We start from the raw sequence: 13,512 nt of genomic DNA on the forward strand, positions 1-13,512 counted from the left end.
TTTAGGCCTCAGTGTCCTGCTGAATTCTTCACTCTATTCATCTGTTTCCTTTTAAAGCTGCTTTAAGGTTCATTGCTTCTTGACCTATTCAGCCTTGCTGTTCTTCTAGGCCAGTCTAATTCCCCAACTGGGGCTTCAAGACTCTATTACTGCTGTGCTGTCAACAACCTATTTTTTTCCTTTTCACCAACTTTTGGCTACTCCCTGATCACATTCAGGGTGCAAAAATGCTAGGAGTGAACAGTTAACCAATCCCCATCCTGCACCAGCCCATATGACAGAAACTATTTGGAATTCTTTTACAGGATGCGCTAGCTAATGCAGATAAGCTCTGTGGCATCAATTCACCCTCCAGAAGAAACCCAAATAGCAACACAGGATGAAGGTCAAGGATTAACTGATGCTAATGGAAATGTTCCCAGTGACCGTCCAGATAAAATATTGTATCCCAGCTGATGAGGCCGGCACATGATGACAACACTACAAGGTATGCTTCCCTGGGAAGAAAAACCCCCCTTTCATTTGTAATATAGCTTCATAGTTCACATCATGTCTGCTAGCTGCATTGACTGTGGTAAGAACTACATACCACAAGTAGAGTTTTTAATGGCAATATGAACCACAAAGATGATGCTTATTCCACATCTAAGACAATAAGCTCAATGCACTCTTTCATGGCTCTTCATCTTTTCCCATATTAGATTAGGCTGTTCCTTTCAGCAGGAGTTTTAATGCACTGTAGGCCTATTTGGCAGCAAGCTTTAAAAGCATTTAATAAAAGGAATGTGAAGGAAATGTTATCAATGAGCAAGGTTTGCCTTAATGATTCCTTAACCTGTTTATTATTATCTCCTGCTTCTCAGAGGTGATAGTTCAGCAGTTCTACATACCAAGCTGAAGAAAACCCTGAGACATTTTGGAGCCAGAGATCCTTCATCCCTGCGGGGTAATAAGCTGGCTAGCCTTCCATAATGGGCAGGCTGTGGTTTATTCTGTTTCCTATAAGGAACCAACTGGAAGGAATTTTATGGCCATAGGTTTTGTGTAAGCATTAAGCCATTTGTGGCATGTGTGAGAAGAGAAAGCACTTGTCCCCAAAGCTACTTCAATTTCCCTTCCTACTTGCTGCCCAGGGCTTGGCAGCCTCTTCAAAGAAGGCATTCTAAAAGTTATCTCTAGACAATACTCATTCACAGAACAGGCAATCTAGGCACTCTTGGGGACAAGCCTGAACTCTCCTGTTCACTAAATTACTGGTGTGAGGGAACCTAACCCGAATGAAAGAGTTTAGGAAACACACTTCCCACTCCCTGAACAGGGACTGGCCTTGCTTTGAGGATATCTGGGGAGCCGATGCCTGTTACCTTCCTCATTTTCACTTGGCCCAATCCTCCCCTTTGATAAACACACATTTCCACAGACAGAGACATTCTGTTGACTTCTCCTAGAAAGATCTACAAGCAAAGGTGAAGGAGAACTATATGGAGCAAATGAAAATAGAACCAGTGGGATAAGCTGCCACTTTATAGAAGTAAATATGACAAACTTAGACCCACGGGAAATCGTTTTATGGCAAAGATTTTTTGTCCTTTCAAAGAAAGGACAAGGCATTTTATTTTTCAAAATGAAACCTCAGGTTAGTAAACGTGTGGCCAGATGCCCGGTGGAAATAATATTGTCTGTAGGGACCTTCATGGTGCTCTCCGGTGAAGAGAAAAATTAACCTTCAGTAAATAAAAAAACTTTAAATTCCATGTTGGTAAAATTATTCTTACATTCTAGTTCTCATCGAGGACTAATATATATACAACACTTGAAGTTTTTCCATTAAATTGTTTTTGAATTATGAGTGACAAAATAAAAATTTGAACAAATTGAAGAAAAATAAGTGAAAAGACAGAGCTTACGTCCCTTAGCTAGAAAGTATGTTATTTACATCTCTGACAACGCTTTCCCCACTCTCTCCCCACCCCCATGTAGCTATGGGCAATGAATGTCATTATTTACAAGTTTGGGTAGAGAAACTTTTTACTTTAGCCTTTGCTTTAAAAAATATGTCCCCCTACTAAGGGCAGAGTTGTGTATTAAATGCTCAAAACGTGATTATGACACAAAATTAGGAAATTTTTCTTTAGAGAAAAGCAAGCTTTGTGTATTGAAGAATGTTGACAATTTAAATTTTGGAAATGTCAAGTTTGAAATGTCTGCAAGAAAAACAAGGGGCAATATTTATCAGGCAGCTGGAAATTTGGTCAGTAGACAGGTGAAATTGAAGACAGTGGAGTGGTAGCCTCTGTGTCACAGGATGGAATAAAAAAAATAGGTTTCCAATGAAACGTGTTTAAATGATCACTAAGAAACTATTATTTTAATCTCGTATTTAAAATCTCTTCTAAAGTGGTAAACAAACTTTCTCTTGAATCATTTCATGATGAATATGTTCATTTCTCCCCACAACCAGCCAAGTAAGTGAATGGCTCAGGAAGTATATTAACTCTTTAAGGCACTCCTGGACCATGAGGATGACACAGGGCTCAAGAACACAGCAGTCCCTGGGACAGAGTAGGGAAAAGTGGCGAGCTAAGGTACAGACTCTTGGTAGCGAAGAATTTTCTAAAGAGTTGGTAAGTATCCGAGATTTTTCATGCGAAGAGTAAAATATTTTCGAGAAAACAAAAAGAAAGGCAGCAAAGTGGGAATTGGTTGCTAATCTATTTAGACTTTATTGCATTGTTTCCTTAATTATCTTGAAAATATTTTCCTCTTTGAAATTTAGTCAGAAGTTATTTCTCAAAGTTGGGAATTGTGCTCTAGTACAAAGAACTTCGACCAGACTTTGCTACTCTTCTGCAATGTTAATCATAAACCTTTATCAATTTTTTGGTGTCTGATTCATTCATTTGTTTATTATTTATTTAGTTTTTGTGCACAATTACTGATATCACTTTTCCTAAAGCAGTATTCTTATACAAAATACCCATTAGCGGATAAAACATTTTTCCTAAGGGAAAAAGACAAAAGCTGGTATCAGGCAAAAGCCTTCAGTAATCTTTGAATGAATGTGGTATTGTTATAAACCTTAGCAGTAATTTATTATTTATTTAAACAAATGTCTTAGTTTCTCTCTTTATAAAAACAAAATAATACTAGGCAGGAGAAATATTTGTATTTTCCTTAGGGTTTTAGATAGGTGATGAATTGCTACATCAGCGGTTTTTGTTTGTTTGTTTGTTTTTTCTTTTTTTGAGACAGAGTCTTGCACTGTCGCCCAGGCTGGAGTGCAGTGGCATGATCTTGGCTCACTGCAACCTCTGCCTCCTAGGTTCAAGCAATTCTCCTGCCTTAACCTCCAGAGTAGCTGGGATTACAGGCGCCCGCCACCACACCCAGCTAATTTTTTGCATTTTTAGTAGATACGGGGTTTCACCATGTTGGCCAGGCTGATCTCGAACTTCTGACCTTGTGAATTCACTGCCTCGGCCTCCCAAAGTGCTGGGATTACAGGCGTGAGCCACCGTGCCCGGCCCAGCATTACTAATGTTATTAGATAACATTAGATGTCAAGCCCCCAACAAATTATTTCATGTCAAGCCAGTCTTTAAGACACAAGATAGGAGTTGGTTGTTCCAGTAAAAAATTGATCAATTATACTGCGTGTGGTAAATTTAATTAATCAATAAGAGGTTAGTCTGTACTACTGCAAATACAAAGGCAATTGATTAAAGGCATTTTTCACCTTTTATAAGTTTGACATCCTATTGTCTGATTTCCAGTAGTTCTGCATTAATATCATGGGATACAGAGTCAGACATATTTGGGATTCCAGCCCCAGCATTAATATATCTACATCAACACGGGACAGGCTATTTCACCTCCCTGACCATCAGTATCATCATCTGTAAAATGGGAATTTACAATATCCACTACACAAGAGTTGTTGTGGGAATTAAAAGACGTAAGGCATGAAAGGCTTTCAACAGAATCTGGAGAGTAACAGATACTCTATACATACATATGTTTACTTTTAGTAGTGTTTATCTGATTTTGATGTACATATCTCAGAGAAGTTGAAAGAAAATTAGAGACAAAAATGATAATAATTAGAATTACATTCTCTCTGAGTGTTTAGGGGGGAAAATTCCTCTCCTTTTCCCCATTTCCTTTTGTTCGTTTGTTTCTTGCTTTTTCTGTTTTTTCTTTTTTTTTTTTTTTGTTTTGTTTTTGAGACAGAGTCTCACTGTGTCACCCAGGCTAGAGCACAGCGGCGCAATCTCAGCTCACTGCAACCTCCACCTCCCGGGTTCAAGCGATTCTCCTGCCTCAGCCTCCCGAGTAGCTGGGACTACAGGCATGCACCACCACACCCAGCTAATTTTTGTATTTTTAGTAGAGACAGGGTTTCACCATATTGGCCAGGCTGGTCTCGAACTCCTGATCTCAGGCGATCGCCCAGCTTGGCCTCCCAAAGTGCTGGGATTACAGGTATGAGCCACCGTGCCAGGCCTGTTTTTGTTTTCAATAGGCTCTTTCCTTTTCTTCCTTTTGTATTACATCAAAGCTCACCTGCTAAGGGCCTTTTATTTTTCCATCAGAGCACATACCAAGTCAAAATCCCCAATAGTGTTTGGCTCCTTAAGGGAATCAACCACCTAACTAAGAGAGACAGCAAAGACTAGACATCTGGCATGTCAACTACTGTATTTTGGCAACACGATGTCTTGGCATCCTTTTTTCATTACACTGTTGGTGATGGCCTAACAGAAGGAAGTTATATAGGAAAGGCATGAAAACCTGGAGTGCAAACGAGTTTTGTCACAAGATCTTGGGATGGAAAGAGTTGTTTTGCAAGATGCCTTGCATAGAAGGAAAATAGTTCTGCTGGATGTCTATTTGGGTAACAAGGAACATGGTCTGCTATGGTTTACTACTCTGGGGGACCAAAGCAAAATTCCTTACTGGAATTGACTTTGAAATATGCACTTGGTTTCAGCTGAAATTTGTAAGATAAAGAGACTGAGGTTCACACAAGTAAAGAAAAAGGGAATACAGTTTATAGTGGGTCTGATTTTGGACTCTTAAATTTTTAAAGTAACATTTGTTAAGTCATAGGATTTTTAGAAACAAAAAATAGCATTTGAAGGTATAAAAATTTGACTTGAGCTATTTTAAAATAATAAGGCAGCAGGCATATATACTAGTGCTTATTCATTTTTTAGTGAGAAAATTATTATTGTCTCATGAATTGTAGCTTTTTTGTCTAGCCCTAAATAATGCAACTTTAGTGAGAAAATCTGGGCTCTGAGACACATTACAAACAGTTACAAATATAGCAGTTATATTATTCCAGTCATTACTAGCAGACATTTCCATTATAAATATGGATATTAAGAGGTTCATCATTCATATATGTACATGCTCTAATCTGATTCTTGACAGAACAGAGAAACGAACTCTGCAATATGTGGATGAAGATATTTTCTTTTCTTTCAGTTTTTCTAGAGACCAAAAAAAGTATATTTCTTGAAAGCCTCTTTCTTGAGGACCAAGACGCTTTTAGAATATTTTCTCATCTTTTTAGGTAAAGACGGTGACAGTAATCAAATGCCACTACTGTGTACCATCTATACCTGGTTTTTAATTGAACAAGTACTATGTGAATATATTGCCTCGTAGGAAACTCAAACAAAACAGATTAATTCTCAGCAGGCCTTTTCAACAGAGCTCCAGTGAAAAAAGCCTCTCATTACTTGCTTAAGCAAAGATTTCTGTTTTTGAACATTCTGTGTGTTTGAAAAGCAGATTGAACAATTGTTCAAAATACACAGACTGTGCAGATCAGATTATACACAGACTTTTGATTAGCTGCCTGTTTTCTGCCCCACTTGTCATTCTTTTCCTCCACTGTACCTGATGATTCAAAATTCTGAACCTATCCAAGATTATCTAGAACAACAGCTCTCTAAATGTTGTCCCCAAACCAACAACATCCACATCAGCATTTCTAGTAAGTTCTCAGGTCCTACTCCAGCCTATTGAATCAGAAATTGTAGGGACAGAGCCCAGAAATCTATCTATCTTTTAACAAGCACAACAGGCAATTCTGATGCACCCTAGGGTTTGAGAAACCATAGATTTGGAGCAAATTGGCTGTCTTTTATGATATATCTGCTCTTGATGTGCTCTAAGCTCTAGTTTCTCTACCCTGTGACATCAATCATCATGCTTCCATCTGTTCTCAATATTTTAAATATGTGTTAAAATCTATGATCCCTTAACAACCTCATTTCTATTCTCTTTGTTTGTTAACCTTTTAATTTATTGTCTACCATTTCATTGGTGAATCAGGAAGGGACAACTGATGGGCATATGCTATTAGGCCATTATCTTTAGACATTTCTATATACATTTCTATTAAAATGTATATGGACATGTTCCACAGAAATTTCTAGTCATATACATATTTGTACTTAGTGTTCACCTATCTTTCTTAAAATTAAAATCACAACTGTGTGTGTGTGTGTGTGTGTGTGTGTGTTTAACAGAGTATCTTTAAAAGGAGCAAATAAGCAAAATTTTGTCTTACTGGTAAATTCTATTTTTTTTTTCATTACCTTTTTTTATCTTTAGAAATCACTTCTTTGGAGGGGTTGTTTACTTTTCTTTTTCTAGTTTCTTGAGTTGAAAAATCTAATTTTTTTTTTTTTTTTACTGTCTAACAAATGCATTTAAGGTATAAATTTGCCACTGAGTACTACTTTGGCTAGCTCTCGTAGTTTTTGGTATGCACATCAATTGCCATGTATTTCTAATGAAATTTGAAACTAAATAGAAATTTAGTTTGATTTCCTTATTATGTAAAGTTATTTGGAAAAGTTTTCTGTTTACTTGCTTTATTTTTAACTTTTTATTATTTTTTGATTATGGAGGGTCTTTAAACTATTTTTTCTTTTTTGTTTGAAAGTTATATGTTTTATTTACAATTTTCTACTTGTAACCTTGAAGTTTTAACATATTTAAAACATTTTTCTGTAAGTAGTTAGAAGCCTGGTGCATTTAGACTTCTCTATTCTCACATCATCTTCTACCCAACCCACCTTACTCACTCCAACACCCATTTTTTTTGTTCTATATTACTTTTACAACTAAAAATTAGACAACTACACATCTTGCTGATTTCTTTGCCTGTCACTGTTTATTGTATCATATATACCATTCTTTTCTTCTCTTTCAAGGAGTCCTTGCATACCTATTACTGATGATTTGGCTGTGTTTAGAATTGGAGCTCAAAGTTATTTCCTTCTGAACTTTGATGTGCCTAGATTGTGTTTTTCAGTTTATTCTAGTTGGCTCTGAATAGGACCATCAATATAAATATTCACATTTGAAGATTTATTAATTTTTACAATTATATATTTATTTCTTATGTTGCTAATTCCTCAAAAGAAACTTTGTTTTGTAAATGCCCTCATGAGAAGATTTTTTGTCCTGAGAAAAATATTAATAATACTTATATATTGCACTTGTGTTTGTTCTATTAATTGGATTTCCTCAGCTATTGAATACTTTCACTTGCTTGTTGAAATTAATATATTTTTATTCAAGATTTTATGTTGGTCATCTATGAATGCTATTTCTATTTACAGCAGCCTAATAAATTATCACTTTAAATTAGGAGGAATAGGAGGCACAGATAAGCTACCAGATGCTCTGTGATGGTAGATGATTTTTTGTGAAAGCATACCCAGTTCCTCCTGCATGCCACAAGACTTGGGGGATACGGCCTTCCTCTCAAGCTTAGGCAATGCCGCTCTATGTCCTGTCTGGAGGGAGATTATTTCCCTCCATATTATCTTACTTACCACACTCTGAGCCAATTGTGGCATTCTATTCTGACTTTAATCGTGGGAAAAACTGAAGGCAATTCATTCTAACATACCACTGCAAAATAGTGAAGGAGACAAGAACCAATCTTAAGTCTCCAGACTCCTAGATCTATAGCTGTTTCCAGATCATGCCAAGCAGACCTCTTACTTTGGTCTGATTTTATTAACTGCCTATTATAATGAACTAGAGAAAGGATTTTTAAAAAGTCAAAGCATATTATTAAGGAGAAAAAATAAATGAATATTTTAAAAAATTTTTAAAAACTGCACACTGGGTATAGTGTACACTGCTCAGGTAACACTGCATCCAAATCTCAGAAATCACTACTACAGAACTTTTCCATGCAACCAAACACCACCTGTTCCCCCAAAACTAGCGAAATAAAAATAAAAAAACCGTGAGGAATTTAATGTTAACAATAAATACAGGAACAAATGGATATTTTTCTTATAAACAATAAGATTGGGCAAAAAGAATCACAGTAGAAGACAACATTTTTCAGGGCAAATGCTAATTATAAAATCCAGCTTCATCAGTTGCCACCAAGGTCAGCCTGGGTGTTCTCTCTGCTGCTGCTAGTGCTACTGCTGTCACCATCACTATTTACTTTGAGCAAACTGGGCCTCTGATCTGACCAAGGACAGGGCTAAACTGTGAAAATTCAATTGAGTCCTCATGAAGCGGAAGCACTGGTGTGGAAGGTGACCCTACACAAGCAATCACTCAATAATGCCAGTGTCTGAACAGAGAATTCTACATGCCTGCACACACATGCTAGAAAGAGAATGTAGTCTGATAAACGATTTATACCATCGGAAATTTTAAGAATAACATATCTTAATGGAATTTCAGGCCCAGGCTAAGTAATAAACTAACTCTACAATGCTGAGCTGTTTTAGGGCGATGGTAACATGGGATGATTTTATTTTAAATGTTCTTTATGATTTTCAGACAGCACATCATACTGTTGTATCAGCTGGCTTTGGCTTCATAACAAACTATCCTAAAGGTTATTGGCATAAACCAAAATAAGTTATTCAGTTCACAGGTCTGTGATTGGCAATTTGGGCCAGCTTTGAGTGATCTGACCTGGACTGTCTCCTGTGTCTGCAACCAGATGTCAGGTCAGCAGAGGCAAAATGATGTTGAGCTGGGGCACCTCAGTCCTCACCGTGCCCCCCCAACCCCATGAAGGAATGAATTTACATTGCTGCTATCATAATTTTAAATTTTTAGGTTTCCTTCTTTTTTTTTTTTTTTTTTGAGACAGAGTGTCATTCTCTCACTCAGGTTGGAGTGTAGTGGCATGAACTCAGCTCATTGCAGCCTCGACTTCCTGGGCTTAAGCAATCCTCTTGCCTCAGCCTCCCAAAGTGCTGGGATTGCAGGTGTGAGCCACTGTGCCAGGCCTGGATCCCTTATTTTTTGAAGATTAACAACAAATCTTCTCTTTGCCTTATAAGTAAACCTGCAATTACTCAGATTAAAATATTCTCTAGAGAAAGTGATGTCATGGTTTATTCAAGAAGTCTCAAGTCATTGAGTTGTTAAGTGTGGACATTTTTTTCCAATAATTTCTATCAGCTGTGCTGCCAACTCCCTTTGCTAACAGTCTCTAAATCCAATCTCATTGTTTTTCTGTCACCTTCAGTTATTCACACTTGGTCCAGATCAACCTCCCATTAGAGTCAAGGCTTTTCCCTTCTCCTCAGACCCATGAAGGCTACTAGACCTTGACTCCAGAGCCTGGAGTTGGGGGTGGAAGTCTTCTCTCCCACCTCCCTGCTCCTTCTTCCTTGCAGTCTTCCTCTGGCATCAGTGCTGGGAGGAAGAAAGGAGATCTACCTCCTGACATGCCTGCGCATGGCAAATGTCCTTTTCTTGGTTGGCCTGAACTGCTCTTGCCTAACATGAGTTCCCACATGTGAAAAAAAGCATATTACTGGTGAGAGGTGCCACTTCAGCAGAATCAGAGATAAACATGTTTTCCAACCTCAGTAGTGCAACAAAGATCCTCACTGATTCTCTGTGCTCAGCACCATTAATCAAGCTGTGGTCTATACAGTAGAAATAGAGAGGAAAAGGTCCCAAGACCCTGCTGGCACTGGACTCAGCTCCAAGGTATTTCGTTTAGAAATATGAATACATCTTCAAAAGTTGATATCACCTAGCTACCATATCACATCCTAGCCTGTAGTGGACCCCAGCAAGCTTGCAGCCACCTCTCTCTATTTCAGTTATATTTTGCACCCTCTCCCAGCTCATTTTTGGGAACCATGAAACACTTAACAGGACTGACCTGTGCTGCCTTCATTTGGCTTCAGTGCTCACATCATCTTCCTTTAGTGTTCTTGCCCCTAAAACACCAGAACAAATTTGCAAATGCTATTGCTCAGAAGACAGCAAGGAGAAAAACAAGTGTCCATTTCTTATTGATACCCACAGTCTTTGGTTTCCTACTCCCTTAAGCTTGAGAAAAGAAATCAGTAAGTGCCTAGGACAAGGCCCCTAAAAATAACCTCCTAGCCCTTTTCCAGTCTTCTTTATACAAACAGAGGATGGATGGATAGAGGAAGGAAAGAGCTTGAAAAAAGTGCTCATCTCTGATCCTACTCAAGCGGCACCTCTCACCAAGCCCTTGCAGCTGGAGACCAGCACCTTCATCTGAGATTCTCTCTGAATTAAGAGTGGCCTTTACTCTCAACTTTGAGTTCTAGAAGCCATTAGGCCTTTACTCTCAACTTTGAGTTCTAGAAGCCAATACTGAAAAGTCAAAAAACATTGCACAAGATATTTTACACAATCCTGCTATACAGAAAAGCCTTTAGTACAGGTAAATATTAAAAAAAAGTCTCAGTTGTAACTTCACTATTGCTGCAAATGAAAATCATTTACTTCACCTTATGTGGCCTATTTTCCTTTATCCTTTTTGTAGATCACTCTTCTCTTTTTTTTTTGTAAATCAAAACAATTTATTGTATGAGTTTAAGAGTATCTTTACAGTCATCGATTAGTTTCAACATCACAGTTCATTCTCTTTCCTTCAGCACCAAGAAAATTGATGCAATGGCCTGTCTTAAGTTGGCTTCCTCTATTGGTCTTTTATCTGACAAGACACCTTTGGCAAAGTCTCATCAATATGCTACTTTTCATCTGCCTGACACTGAAATCAATGGACTGCAGAAGAAGCCTCTCGATCAGCATTGTCAGAAATGATCACCATGCTGGACGGAGCATGCTACCTGATTTCTGTGAGCACTCATTCATTCCTGAAAGCTTTCTCTCAGCTGTTACAAGAGTGACCCTGCTTAGAGGTCAGAGATAAAGATGCTCTGCAGTCAGAGGATGCACGGTAAATGTGGAGAGGGGAGACTTTCTCAGAGCGTGAGGTGATATAATGGTCTGTATATCTGGCCCCTGGGAGAAATCACATTTTCCATCTCTGGGGCACGTGACCTGCAGGATCTGCATTTGTGGGCCTGGAAGCCCTAATTTGTCATAAGTGAGAGTTGGGATTAGTGGTTATATTCAACATTACAGAAAGAACTTACCCAAGCAAAAGTAAATGAGTTGGCATAATTAGTTTTATGAAGAAAATTTAAAGTATTCATCAAAAACTTTATAACAAAACATAAACATGATTATATAAATCTTTTTATATATTCTTGATTAACCAATACGAATAATTGAGTAGAAGAAAAAGCTTGCCAAATACCTTTTAACATATTTAGATAATTTTCTCCCATCAGCGATAATAAGAATTATCATATCAAAAACTGAATTCCACTAGCAATCATAAACCTAATGGAATTAGGTTTCCCTGACTTGGAAGATTCTAGCCTTGTGCTCATTCTAAGAGAGAGAATAATGTCCTGGGAGCCTACAGCCATCACTCAGAACTCTAACCCAAAGTAGAAGAAAGATTGAAGACCACTGGTTTCAGACAATGATACCCAAATTATTCTGCCTGGTGAATATCTAAATGACCAAGGCACTTGATTGTTCTCTGCTTGAAGGAATACAAAAGCCTTTATACCCTAGAAGGCAAGAAGTTCTTTATTTAAGAAAAAAAAGAAAAAAGAAAAGAAAAAATTTTGGCCTGCTTAAAATGCACTTCATTTTGTTCCTCATGTTGACCAGTAACTACATACTCTTCCCCCTGCAAAAGAAAAAACACTACTCATTCTAAAATAGCAGTATTGACCCTTTTGAGATATTTCAAAAGGATATTTTCAAAAAGACGTTTCAAAATCCTAGAAGCAAAGAAAATATAGTTGAAATCCAGGAAAGCTGAGAAGGTACACAGTAAATAATTAATTTGGAGACAACTGTCAAGAATTCCTCTGAGGGGGTGGGTAGTATGTACTTCAACGACACCTTATTAATGAGGTGGCCAAGAAAAACCCCAAACCAAAATTGATTGAAAAGAGGATGCGTGAGTATCTAATGCAAACCCTGCAGGAACACTGATCACAATGCCAGGGGCCAAGATATAGTCTTTCAGGTAAATATCCTGTAAGACCTCCAAAACATAGTCAAAGCCTGGGGGGGACCCCAGCTCACACGACAGATGAATAATGTACCCAGACACCGATATTCACTGAAAGAGCAGCTAGGGGTCCAAGCTGCTCACAGACACCAAGGAAGGTGCTGTAAAGAGTCAGCAGCCATGGCCCGACTAGCTGGCCCTGCAGGCATTTATTTAGCACAGTTTTAATGACAAAGGCTTTGAGTCAACACATCTGTGTGTAATTAATTTGGTCGTCCCCATCCCGGGAGAGCCATCCTGCCTGTGAGTGATCAAAGGTTAGTTTTAGGACCACATAAGTAAACGAGCTCTTTGGATAAACTCCTCTACATTCCTATGTATCTATGGCCTAAGCTATTAAGTGGATTCAGCTGCCTTCAGCCAAACACTTTATGCAAACCTCCAGGCCTTCCAAGAGGGTTTGTGTTTATTTCCTATAACTTCATCTTAAAATTTTTCCCACCAGCCTGACTGAACTCCCACAAAAGCATGGCTGCAAATCCCAGAGAAAGAAGAAAGAGAACTTACATAAAGGAGGCTTTCTGGAGAACTCGCTGTAAGAGGGTCAATGCGGAAATATGGAATGTGCTTAGGAGTCCACTGAAGCAGCCCAGGTAAGAGACAACTGACTTACAGTGGTTGGGGAGTGAGAAGTAGTCAGATTCAGGATATACTGATAGCCTCACACATCAATATCCTTAGACAGGGAAAAAGAGAATATCCCTCCAGTGTCCCTTTTAAACAGCAATCATATCACCCACCTGCTCAGAACTCTCCAAACACTTCCCACATTATGAGAAAATTCAAGATTCTAATCATGGCTAGACGGTCCTTCTGATCCAATGTACCACCTCTGAGATCTCATTTCTTGCCAATTTCCTTGGTCACTCCTTTCCAGCCATGTTTACTTCCTTGCTGTTTCCCAAACACATCAAACATGTCCCTACCCTTGGGGCTTTGAACTTGTCTGGAAGCTCTCTTCTCCAGAAGTTCCCACAGTGTACTCCCCTCCTTCATTTAGGTCTTACCTTGTAGGCCAAAGAAGAATTCTCTGATAACTATTTATAAAGTAACAGCTCCAGCCAGGCTCGATGGCTCAC

The 13,512-nt window shown here is 38.4% G+C and overlaps 1 long non-coding RNA gene across 1 annotated transcript; it reads left to right on the top strand.

Moving 5' to 3' along the window:
* Nucleotides 1-305: 305 nt before the first annotated feature.
* LOC104006232 (uncharacterized) lies at nucleotides 306-13,026 on the top strand. The gene is made up of 3 exons (XR_679854.5): nucleotides 306-487; nucleotides 10,932-11,135; nucleotides 12,879-13,026. It is a non-coding gene; the product is annotated as an uncharacterized LOC104006232 (long non-coding RNA).
* The last annotated feature ends 486 nt before the right edge of the window (nucleotides 13,027-13,512 follow it).

Source organism: Pan troglodytes, chromosome 3, assembly GCF_028858775.2.
Source record: "Pan troglodytes isolate AG18354 chromosome 3, NHGRI_mPanTro3-v2.0_pri, whole genome shotgun sequence".
Lineage (NCBI taxonomy): Eukaryota > Metazoa > Chordata > Mammalia > Primates > Hominidae > Pan > Pan troglodytes.